The sequence below is a fragment of the Saccopteryx leptura genome, chromosome 3 (assembly GCF_036850995.1).
Source record: "Saccopteryx leptura isolate mSacLep1 chromosome 3, mSacLep1_pri_phased_curated, whole genome shotgun sequence".
Taxonomy (NCBI): domain Eukaryota; kingdom Metazoa; phylum Chordata; class Mammalia; order Chiroptera; family Emballonuridae; genus Saccopteryx; species Saccopteryx leptura.
In genome coordinates this window covers 357,003,063-357,015,539 of record NC_089505.1, presented here as the reverse complement: position 1 = coordinate 357,015,539, position 12,477 = coordinate 357,003,063, and positions in this window count along the sequence as shown.

Below are 12,477 nucleotides of genomic sequence, written 5' to 3'. Positions count from 1 at the left end.
CTCACAGAGTCTGGAAGCTTTGCTAGAAATAAATGATAAAGATTTATTCAAGGGTCTTACAGCCTGAAAAGTGGAAATATAACTAGGTAATACCCAGAGTGTTCTGAAGAAGAAAAAAAAGTTAAGAGTCCTTATAGTAACAAGCACATTCTTGAGAAGATTCGGTCTTACCTTCTCAGCCTCTGGATTGGTCTAATATGATAAACCTCTGGAAGACAGGTGGTTTGGATAAAGGACGTCTGATGGCCTGGATACATGAACATTCTTTCCTCAGTCCTTCGGTGGGTAATCAGAGGATTATCTGGAGCTTTGTTGTACATCCAGGCATTGACCCAGGACTGGAAAGTTAAAAACCATAGGTTCCCAGACTAGTTAAAACAAGAATAAAATTGTTTCTTTATGCCTCACATTACTTGATTTTAGTAATTTAACAGCTTGACTATAATGACTCCTTTTTATTTCTTTACTCTCTTCTTTATGAGCATAATCTAGAGGTCTAGGAGGCCTGTTAAAGGGAGAAACTGAGCAGCTCCATTGCATTCAAGAAATGAGTTCTTGGGCATGTCTTCACCCTAAGTGTTTTCAACACCAATAATGATGTTTAATACCTACCATACACTTATCAGAGCTTTAGATGAATAATTTCATTTACTCCTCCATGAACTTCTAAGGGAATGTTTTACTACTATTTCTGTAACAGTGGAATGAGCTCCAAATGGTCCTATCCTATTTTACGTTATACAAAGTTGCTTTTTGGAGACAACAGACCAAATCACCTCACCAGTCATGCAACTGAAGCATGTGCAGAGAGAACTTTGAACTCCAGCTGCACCCAGAACCAAATTCTTTTTTTTTTTTAATTTTTTTATTTTATTTATTCATTTTAGAAAGGAGAGAGAGAGAGAGAGAGAAGAGAGAGAGAGAGAGACACAGAGAGAGAAGCGGGGGAGGAGCAGGAAGCATCAACTCCCATATGTGCCTTGACCGGCAAGCCCAGGTTTTCGAACCGGCGACCTCAGCATTTCCAGGTCGATGCTTTATCCACTGCGCCACCACAGGTCAGGCCAGAACCAGATTCTTGCTCCCTCCTCCACTCCATGGAACCAAAGGACAGAGACACAACTGGACCTTAAACACTGGTACCTTTTCAGAAGCAAAGGGTCCCTTGTCCAGGAAGATCCTATATTGATGCCCCTTTACCATAAATGGCTAAGCTCCAACGTCCTCCCATTAAAAGTGGCCACTCTAGAGCTTCCGCATACCTGTACCCCGTATACCCTTAAAAACCCACCCAAAACACTGGATTGTGGAGTCCTGGCTTTTGAGCATTGGTTTCCCATTCTCCTGGGTGGTGCCATTCATAACAAACTAGCCAACCTTTCTCCACTGCAATCCTTGTTGTGTAGTGCTTGGCTCTGCTGGCACCGGAGGGAGGGACTCTTTTGTCCTCCAACATTCCCACTATAGATAGAGAGAAACTGAAGCTTAGCAAGGTTAAGCAATTTGCCCAAGACCACACAGATAGTAAGGGTGGTGCTACCTAACACAAGTAATTTGAGTCTAGAACCTTCATTTTTATACTCGATTGTGCCTCCTTTGTTGTAGAAACCACTAGATTAATAGGCCAGCAGATAACCTATTGATATAAACTTCATGTTTACAACAAACATAATGTCACTAAATAGAAAAATTCTTTGAAATTCAGTTATATTTTGCAAAAAAAAAAGGCATTGTTACTCTTGTTAGCCAAGTAGATTTAAATACAAAAGTCTAATTTTAAAGAGCTATGAGTAAAAGGCCCAAGAAAGTAATTTCTATTTTAATTAATTGATTAATTAATTAATTTTGTGTGACAGAGACAGAGAGAGGGACAGATAGGGACAGACAGACAGGAAGGGAGAGAGATAAGAAGTATCAATTCTTCATTGCGGCACCTTAGTTGTTCATTGATTGCTTTCTCATATGTGCCTAGATTGAGGGGCTACAGCAGAGTGAGTAACCCCTTGCTCAAGCCAGTGACCTTGGGCTCAAGCTGGTGAACCTTGCTCAAACCAGATGAGCCTGTGCTTAAGCTGGTGACCTCAGGGTTTCGAACCTAGGTCCTCTGAGTCCCAGTCCAACACTCTATCCAGTGCACCACTGCTTTGTCAGGCAGACAGTAATTCCTTTATCTAGGGCATTTTTAAAGCAAAAGCTCCTAAGCTTCAGAGCGCATAAGAATTACCTGAGGAAACTTTCAAAATAGATATTTCCCCAGGACTTACCGTTACAAATGCTAATAGAGGCACTCTGGGGTTTGGACAGGGAGCCCATTTTTCAAAGCTGCCAGAGACGGAGCCTGGCCCTCAGTCCACACTTTGAGAAACACAGCTTTAAATTTCTTTTTGCCGCTGATATTTGGAGCCACCTGACTTTTCTTTCTTTTTTTTTTTTTTAATTTTTTATTTAGAAAATTAAATTTAACAGGGTGACATTAGTCAACATGAGTACATAGATTTTGAGCAAACATCTCCACATCATTTGGACAGTCGAATATGTTGTATATCCATCACTCAAAGTCAGATCATCCTGTCACCTTATATTTGTTCTTTATACCCTTCCCCCTCCACCCCCCCATAACCACTGCACTCTTATTTATATCCATGAGTCTCAATATTGTACACCACCTACGTGTGGAATCATACAGTTTTTAGCTTTTTCTGATTTTCTTATTTCACTCAGTGTAATGTTTTCAAGGTCCATCCATGTTGTCTTAAATGATACTATGTTGTCGTTTCTTATGGCTGAGTAGTATTCCATTGTATATATGTACCACATCCTCTTTAGCTGATCCTTTATTGAAGGGCACTTTGGTTATTTCCATGTCCTGGCCACTGTGAATAATGCTGAGATGAACATGGGGCTGCATGTGTCTTTATGTACCAATGCTTTCAAGTTATGTACCAATCTTTTCAAGTACTGGGTACCAATACCCAGTACAGGGATTGCTGGGTCATATGGTAGTTCTATTTTTAATTTTTTGAGGAACCACCATATTTTCTCTCATAGAAATTGTACTAATTTACATTCCCACCAACAGTGAATGAGAGTTCCTTTTTCTCCACAGCCTCTCCAACACTTATTTCTATCTGTTTTGTTGATAATAGCTAATCCAACAAGTGTGAGGTGATATCTCATTGTAGTTTTGATTTGCATTTCTCTACTATCTAGTGAAGGTGAGCATCTTTTCATATATCTATTGGCCATTTGTATTTCTTCCTGGGAAAAATGTCTGTTCAGGTCCTCTCCCCATTTTTTTTATTGGAATGTTTGCTTGTTTGTTGCTGAGTTTTGTGAGTTCTTTATATATTTTGGATATTAACCTCTTATCTGAGCTGTTGTTTGCAAATATCATCTCCCACTTAGTTGGCGGTCTGTTTTGTTGTCAGTTTCTTTTGCAGTGCAGAAGCTTCTTAGTTTGATGTAGTCCCATTTATTTATTTTTGCCTGTACTTCCCTTACCTTTGGGGTCAAACTCATAAAATGTTCTCTATGACCAAGGTCCATGAGTTTAGTACCTATGTTTTCTTTTACACCTGACTTTTCAAAACAAACAATGAGACTACATCCCAAGTTGCTTAATTAGAAGTCCAACAAATTTGGTGCGAACAAACAACAGGTGCTGCTGTCTGTAAGAGGTGAGTCAGGGACAAAATCAAAATATGTCCTGGTTCTGGGCTTAAGCATATATAGATACATGGAACTGTTTCAGATAATGTTCTCAGACCCACTCCATTCTGTGTTGAACTGTGAAATTTCAAAAGAAAATGTGATGGGTGAGAGCATTACTAAAACTCACAAAAGTGTAATTCCTTCGAACAGCATCAGGCTTGCTTTGATCCCCAAGTTTCCCTGCCATCCACGGTAGGCAGGATGTGACTAATGCAATGCAGAGAGTCACACTTCGGAATGGCATTTTAGGATTGAGAGTGGCAGTCCCAGCCCTCAAGTGCCATTGAAATGGTAATTCTGCTAATTCGGTCTTGGAGCGAAAGCCTCTCTTGGATAAAGGTAGGAAGTCTCACTTTTCTAAATTGGTTCAGGGTTTGCCTCTCAAGGATTTCATCCACTTATATGTATTTAAAGGCAGGTTTCTTAACCTGAAAACTTGTAATGATTTGGATTTTCTTGTCCTTCTGAAAATATAAAATCAATGCCCAAAGAAATTGAAGTAAATGGATTTTAAAAATCTTATATTCTCAGATTTCTATTCCTCTTGGATAGCTTTCTCCAAAATGCCTAAGAGTCTCTTCATCTGAAATTCCTCCTACCCAAAGTTAATGTATTAAAAAAAAATTAGTGTGAATCATTAGTGAAAAAAGTTGTTTTTTTCCTCTCCTTGTCCTTTTAAACTTTAAGTATATGATGTGGTTTCTAATTCATTAGGAAGATTTAGGATTTCATAGTATTTCTCAAGACTGTACAATGCTTCTCTTGGGAAAGAAATTTGTAATCTGTCCAGGAACAGGTTTCGGGGAAAACAATCTTTGAACCCCCCTGAAAAATTGCATGGAAAAATTTTAGTATATCTACATTTTTCTGGTAACAAGGTCATAAATATATATATATCAACAAAGGATCCCTCTACCTAGAAATCTATAACAATGTACCCTTCTCTTATAAGAAAGAAATTAGTTTCCAGAATTTAAGATTGTCTTTTTGAGGTTTTGAGAAGCTGGAAAGTTTGTTAAGCTTTTTAGGAAGTACATGAAATGCCCTATAATCTCCAAAGGTGTTTATTTAAACAATGTAGTTACTTAATATATTTCCACAATCAAGACTGTTAGCAGTTGCTGTGGACAAAGACATACATTTCAAAATCTTCTTAGTCATTTGCAATTGAGACTATTAAAATATCAAAGGACAATTAGATTGCAGACTTGCACTGCAGGGAGCACTATCTGCTTTTTTTCACTTATCATGTAAAATATAAATCCCTTTACAGAAGCTGTTGGCATTTAAAGCAAGGATAAGTAGTTTTATGTTTTTTTGTAATCTGGGTTGGAAAAATGCAAGTGATAAACCTGCCATTTACACCATGTAAAATAACTTCCCCCTCCAAATGGAAAAACACAGAGGTCTGGAGGTAATTCTTCAAATTTAAATAGTACAATATGAAAGTAAAGCTTCCACCTATTTATTCAATGATTTTAGGTGAATTTCCAAAATATAGGGTTTTCTTTTAAAATAAATCATTCTGGTGGTTGTATTTGGGGATTTAGTTGTCAACCAAATCACAATTACTAATCTTAGGTGTTTTTGAGTATCTACCTTTTAGGATCTAGATTAAGTCATAATATTTTAAAGTTAGTTTTCTCATCCATGGAAAGAGATGTTGAAAGACAAAGAGAAAATGTCTGATGATGTTTGGCTTTTTCTCCCTTTTCTTTCCTTTTGAGTAATCCTTAAACATAGCTTTAATAATATTCAGAGTCTCCTTTGAAATGATCAAATTGGACAAATTATTACTCTATCTGATATAGTGAGATCTTCAAAACTTATGATGAGAAATAAAATTATCCTCTCTACCTAAATCAATGAAACAAGTAATTTGAGCTCTTCTAATCTGTTCATTCTAATTTCCTGGGTGTCTGATGCGTCAATATCTACCTCTAGCCACATCTTCAAAGCTAGTAATAAACGTAGCCATGCCCTCTTCAAAAATTTTGTCTGAATTAATCCTAGAGCCTCAGAACTTCTGCATTGGAATTAACACTATAAATCAAGTAATCCAGTCTCTATGTGGCAGTGGGAAAGCCTTTGCATCATGCGGACTTGGAATTAGAAAACTAAATGCCAGGTCAGTCTCTTTCCATTTTTGCACAACTCAGACTTTGAAAATTATACCTTTTGTCAAGCTGGTATATGTTGTGTTTTAAGGCCTACTGTTGTATAGTCTTAGGGTCATAGAGAACATGTAAAATCTCATAAGCCCTGTAAAAGTTTTCTAGTGTCTGTCAGGTTCCCTCAGTCTTCTGTGTCATTCTAAGTATTTCTATTTCCTAGAACCGTGCTTCATATGATGGGTTTACTAGTGATATCCCTCTTCTCACTGCTAGATGCAACACTTTGTCTATGTTCTTCTTAAAAGAAAACACCCAGATCTGTATACAGCTACATGTGACATGCTTAATATAAATCAGTGTTACCCTAATTTGTGGTCTGTTGACCTTTGGACCTTTTCAAGGGGTTCACAAGATCAACATTTTGTAGAATAAGTAATAAAAGATTATTTGCATTTTTTGCTTTGTTGACATTTACACTATTGGTGCAAAAATAATGGTGAATAAGCTGCTAGTACCTTAGCATGAAACAAAGTGGCACCCCACTGGACTATCGTGTCCGTCTCTGTACTCTTTACCCCCAAGCACTCGCAGGGAAATAGAAAGCAAAATTCACTTGAGAAAGTTCTTGATAAAGCAGCAAAAATATTTGTGTCATTAAATGTCAACTCTTGAGTATATGTCTTAATATTCTGTGTGAAGAAATGAAAAGCATACGGCTTTCTGTACACCAAGCCACCTTGGAGGAAAAGTTTTCATGCGATTGAGTTGTGCCTAAGCTGGCCACTTGGATCATGGAATATCATTTTTACTTGGAAGAACAACTGACAGACAACCTACTGTTATTCTGACTTGGGTGTTTGGAAGACATTTATTTTCCTGAAAAATGAATGAAGTGAACTTGTCACTACAGTAAAAAGAACTCACAGTATTTGCTGCTGGTGGGTTACCTGAGTGTTGGGCAGATAAAATATATTATGCTCACTTTGTTAAAGATGGCGCTGCCCACGTGGAGGCTGTCGCCCAGGTGATATTAATGTGTGTTGGGGACGGGCTATAAGCAGGCAGGGTCGTTGTAGCCTAAGGTTTAGTTTTAATACTAAGCTTTTCCCCACACCCTTGACTGATTGTATGATCTGGGTGGTGCACTCTCATGAGGAATCCAATTATGCCTCAGATAAGTGATTTGTATCAGAGACTTCCTTATTTGTATATTGGATTAAGGGTTTGGATTTCTACACTATAAAATAGGTGCAGAACGGGAGCTTGCTCACTCGGTTCCTGAGATTAGCATTAGAGCACAGAGAGGAGAGCAGAAAGAGGCCATGTGGCCAGGAGAAGCAGCCAAGATGGCGGAGTGTTGAGTGAGAAGCCAGTTTGTGTCGAGTTTGTGCAGGGAGAAGGAAGGAGATGGGGAACAGAGGTGAATAAGTCAGGTGAGCTAGAAACCTATGATTCTAGGAAACTCAGATAAATCAGTAGCTTTGTGAGCACTGAATGTGAGTGGGTTTTGGAGCCCAGTGTGTGTTTTTACTTGCCCACCGGGTGCAAGCTAGGATTAAAGATGGTGGTCCACCAGTTTTTGGCTCCATTGTTTCTTTATCGACTGTCCGAAGCCAATGCGAACCTGCATGGGCCAGGCAGCTGTGATGGTAGCCCTGGCCACTGGCTTTACACTGAGTTTTTAAGAGAAAATTTGAGATTTGGAAATTTTTATATGCTGCCGTGACTGTGACAGCTTCCCAGTATTTGAACACTTCTGGATGAGATTGGTGGTGATTTTAGTGATTGTGGTTTTTTAATATTGAATAATGAAGTATATCAACATTTGGAAAATCTGCATGTAAAGCCAGTAGGCAGGGCCGCCACTATCAAAGCAGCCTGACCCATGCAGGTTCGCATTGGATTCGGACAGTCGGTAAAGAAACAACGGAACCAAGAACTGATGGGCTGTCATCTTTAATTCTAGCTTGCACCCGGCGGGCAAGTAAAAACACACACTGGGCTCCAAAACCCACTCACATTCAGTGCTCACAAAGCTACTGACTTATCCGAGTTTCCTAGAATCAAAGGTTTCTAGCTCACCAGCCTTATTCACCTCTGTTCCCCATCTCCTTCCTTCTCCCTGCAGAAACTCGACACAAACTGGCTTCTCACTCAACACTCCGCCATCTTGGCTGCTTCTACTGGCCTCCTCCATGTGGCCTTTCTCTGCTCTCCTCTCTGCTCTCTCATGCCAATCATCCCAGGAACCAAGAGTGCAAGGTCCCGTTCTGCCCCTATTTTATAGTGTAGAAATCCAAACCTTTAATCCAATATACAAAATAGGGAAGTCTCTAATACAAAGTCACTTCTCTGAGGCATGATTGGATTGTACCACCCCACATCAAAAAGGGTGGGAAAGGCTTAATCCCAAAACCAAGCCCCAGGCTACAAGGATTCTCAACACACATTAATATCACCTGGGTGAGGGCCTCACATGGGCAGCGCCATCTTTAACAAAGTGAGCATAATACATTTTATCTGCCCAACACTGCATAACTCAGTGAACAGATGTTTTCCAAATGATCAATATGTACTATAAATTCATGAATGATTTTAAAAGATGCATTTAAAGTGTATGATAAACCAACAGATTTTAATGCAAGAATACACAAAGTTCATTCCTACTGTTTTAGATTCAACATTGCAACTTACCTGTAAAAAACTTCTATTTGTCAAGTTTTGATGTAGTATCTAAGAATATCTAAAAAAAACTATTGCCTGACCTGTGGTGGTGCAGTGGATAAAGTGTCAACCTGGAAACGCTGAGGTTGCCGGTTCAAAACCCTGGGCTTGCCTGGTCAAGGCACATATGGGAGTTGATGCTTTCTGCTCCTCCCCCCTTCTCTCTCTCTCTCTCCCCTCTCTATAATGAATAAATAAAATCTTTATAAAAAACTATTAAAATATTTCTTCATTTCCCAATTACATATGTGTTTGAGGCCAGATGATTGATATATAAATATGTAAATATATAACAATTGAACATGGCAGATATAAAAGTAAGCTGACTTCTCTTAAGTCAGATAGTAGAGATTGCAAAAATGTAAAATGCCACATTTCACAAAAAAATATTATTAGGTTAATAATAATAACTGTTATTATTATTATTTATGGCATTTATTATTTCAAATGAATTAATAAGTATTTTAAAACTTCAGTCACATTTTATTTTTTAATATGGTAAATATTGATAGCTATATCCTTTATAAATAAGTTTTTTGAAGTTCTCAATCATTTTTAAGGGTGTATAAGGGTCCTTTACACCAAAATAATTTGACAACCATTTATACATAGAATTAAGAAGGTACTAAATCCTTTTGTCTATCAGACATATAAACATTTGTTTTGTGTTGTGGAAGGAGGAGATGAACAACAATATATTGTGAATTCACCATGATTAAGGTAACACTTCTACTTCTGAAGTTCTTTGATAAGGCGTCTTGTAGTCTTGTATAGTTGAAACAGAGTAAGTCTAGATTGGATAAGTTCTATCTTAGGATGTCAAAACAAAAAAATCTATCATTTGATCTACACAGCTCACGTCTAAAACAGAATTTACAATTTAAATTGATGATCAAATGTTATTCAGTTGGTTGGTGCCATAGTATGTTTGTGAAACTAAATCTTACTCCTCCTAATTTGCTACTAGATGGCTAGGAGCCATAATTTTCAGGCCTTGGACTTACAAAGGAATTTTGGTTAAATGTGAAGGTTTGGGGTGAAACCATGGACACACGGAATAATTAAACCTATGAGAATCAGTAAGGAGAATGTAGAAAACTGCAATAGGTCAAATAAGAGAGCACAGGATGAAACCTTAGTTGAGGAATAAGAAGCCCAGAGAAAGGCATTAAAGCTTTTTGAATACCCACAATGGTTATATTAAGAATCATTGCATTTTATTAGGAAGATCTACCTAAGTGTAGCCTTTAGGCAGTATGTTACTTTCTTAACATAATTTAACATTCTGTTATCATAACAACTCTGTAAAGCAGGCATTTTCTCATTTATCAAAGAGGAAATAAAGGTCTAGAGAGGTGAAATTCACTCCCAGGATCACACAAACAGAGCCCACACCATACAATCCCACATCAAAGGTGGGATTTGAATTTCAGGCCTCCCCAAGAAAATGTGACAGATGCAGTATTTCACCTCTGGCTTTACATTGTGCTAGCCTCTGTCCTATTCTCTCTTGCAGGGTTGGGGGTTGAACTGATAGAAGTGCAGGGATGTGTAATTAGCTGTTAAATTCATCCACAGTCAGGGAACATTCTACTTGGGCTTTATGGGCCATGAATTGCAAGTACAAGGGGGCACACAACAAATGGGTTTTTGTTTAATAAAGAAACCCAGTTTTACTAAATGTTCTCCTTGCCTGAACTATTAGCACAGGAACACTTAAATACAACCAAGTAATAACCCGCAATCCTGCATTACATATAATATTAATGAAAGTTTGGAGCTGAGGGTAAGTGTCCTGTGGGGTCCCACAGTTAAACACCCAACATCCACAATTTCCACCCTGCCCCTAAGTCAATTTAATGCACATGATATGTGAGAGTACTTAAGTCACATAATATATTTAAAATTATAATTTCGCTTTTAAAAACTACCGTAAAACTAAAAATCAAGAAGCGAGAATCTGATTTAAGTGGGATGAAATTGTGTTCTGAAATTTAAGCCAGTTCCTTAAGAGTTGAGCCACCAAAGTCAGGGTTCAAAGGCTGAATGAAGCCCTGATGGTTTGTAAGGGAAAATTGGTAAGTGGGTCCCCCTAGAGCGGTGTGAAGTCATCAGGCCAAGGTAATGATTGCCAGAGGCGTAATCGCCCTGTGTGTGGCGGGGGAGGGGGGGGCGGCGGCGGCGAGGTGGGGGGGGGTGTCTGAGGGTGGTGGGTTCTGAGGGGCGGGGACGGAAACGGGTAGTACTTTGCAGTTCGGCCCCTGGGGACTGCTTCGGCTGACTACCTGGTATTGCAATAAAATACTTGACCTCTAATCACAGCGCTCCAACACCACACCCTGAGCCGTATATTGAAAAGCATCGCCCCAGTTGACTCGACTTTTCTGTTTTGACTTGGTCATTATTGTCCAAGATACGTGATAAGGGTCAAGAATCCAGTTTTCAAGACCGATTCGAGTTAGAAAGAAGTCCACAGCTCAGAGGAACCTTGGAAAGAAAAGAAAGGCAATCTCTTTTACCCTGTAATAATTTCAGCGCACTCTCCAAAGGCCACATTCGTGATTTTTAGTCGCTCTCATTTTTTCCTAAACAGTGCCACCTACTGTCCATTTAAAGTCATCGGGAGGGTTGTTGGCAAGGACCAAGGAGAAATAAAGGATAAAAGAAATAGTAACTGAGAAAATGAACTCTTTTCAGCCTCGAGTCAATGGGAGAGAGATGAGAGAAGACCATCTTGAAGCAAAAATAAGAATTTTGACTCGTCCTCTTAGAAAACTCGCAAGAAGCAAAAAGCCGCTTAAGCCATTCCTTTAGAAATGACCCTTTTGAGCGCGCTATTTTTGAGTCGTCCAGAGGATTGTTTATATGTTGTTATATTTTATTTATAACTCACGATGTTAGCGTATTTTTGTTAGGGGACCAGGTTAAGAAAAGAAAATCCACTTTTCCCGTAAACCCGAGGCAGAAACGTCTGTTTAAGGAGGGCTTGGACACTTGACATCAGCTCAGCAACTTCTAGGTTGGAGGGAAGAAAGGGTTAACAAGTGGTGGCTGGACCAGTCGCCGACTTTGTAGAGTCTGAGCCGGCTTTCGGAGACTCCCGGGCTTGTACACACGTGTACACACACACACACACACACACACACACACACTCACTCACACACACACTCACGCTTTCCCCTGGGCGGTTACTTAGCCTAAGGACACCATTTAGCCTTAAACCAAATGACTTAAAACACTACGGGGCGTTGATCGCGGAGAGGGAATCCTTGTAACTAGGGCAGGAATCAGGGATGTCTACAAAGCATGGCCTCCAGGCTCCACGGCTGGAGAAAGGAGGGACTCAGGTGGTGGCCAGCATGTGTGCTCTGCATCTCTCTGCACACGTTAGCAATCAAGTTAATTGAATTCATTGGAGTTTAGAACCGGCCTGGAGCTCAGAGAGGACTTTGAATGGCCAATTTCTCTCTCCCCCTCCCCGCCTCCCGCCGGCCCGCCCGCCCGCGCTCCCAGTTCCCTCCCCTCCGGGTTCCCCAGTCCGCACCTCCCTTCTCCACTCCCCTCACCCCCCACTCCCTCCTCCGCCCTATTAAAACACCCACCAGCTCTCTAGTTAAGACCCCCTTAAGTTGGAGGAGGCAGAAAAGCAACAACCGCGAGGAAGGAGAAGTCAAGACGTCTGGAAAGAATTACCCAGTCCTGGCTTCCAGCAGCCCATTGAACCAGGGACTTGAACCAGCCCCAGCCAAAGACTTTCTCCCGATTCTGCGCTTCCTGGGTTCTGCTGAGTCTACACCGAGCTTTTTTTTTTTTTTTTTTTTGATACGAAAAAGTGAAGAGACTTTCCGATATCAGGGGAGAAGGACTGGAACAAAATAATAATAATAATAATAATTAAAAAATTAATTTATTTTTAAAGTACCAATTT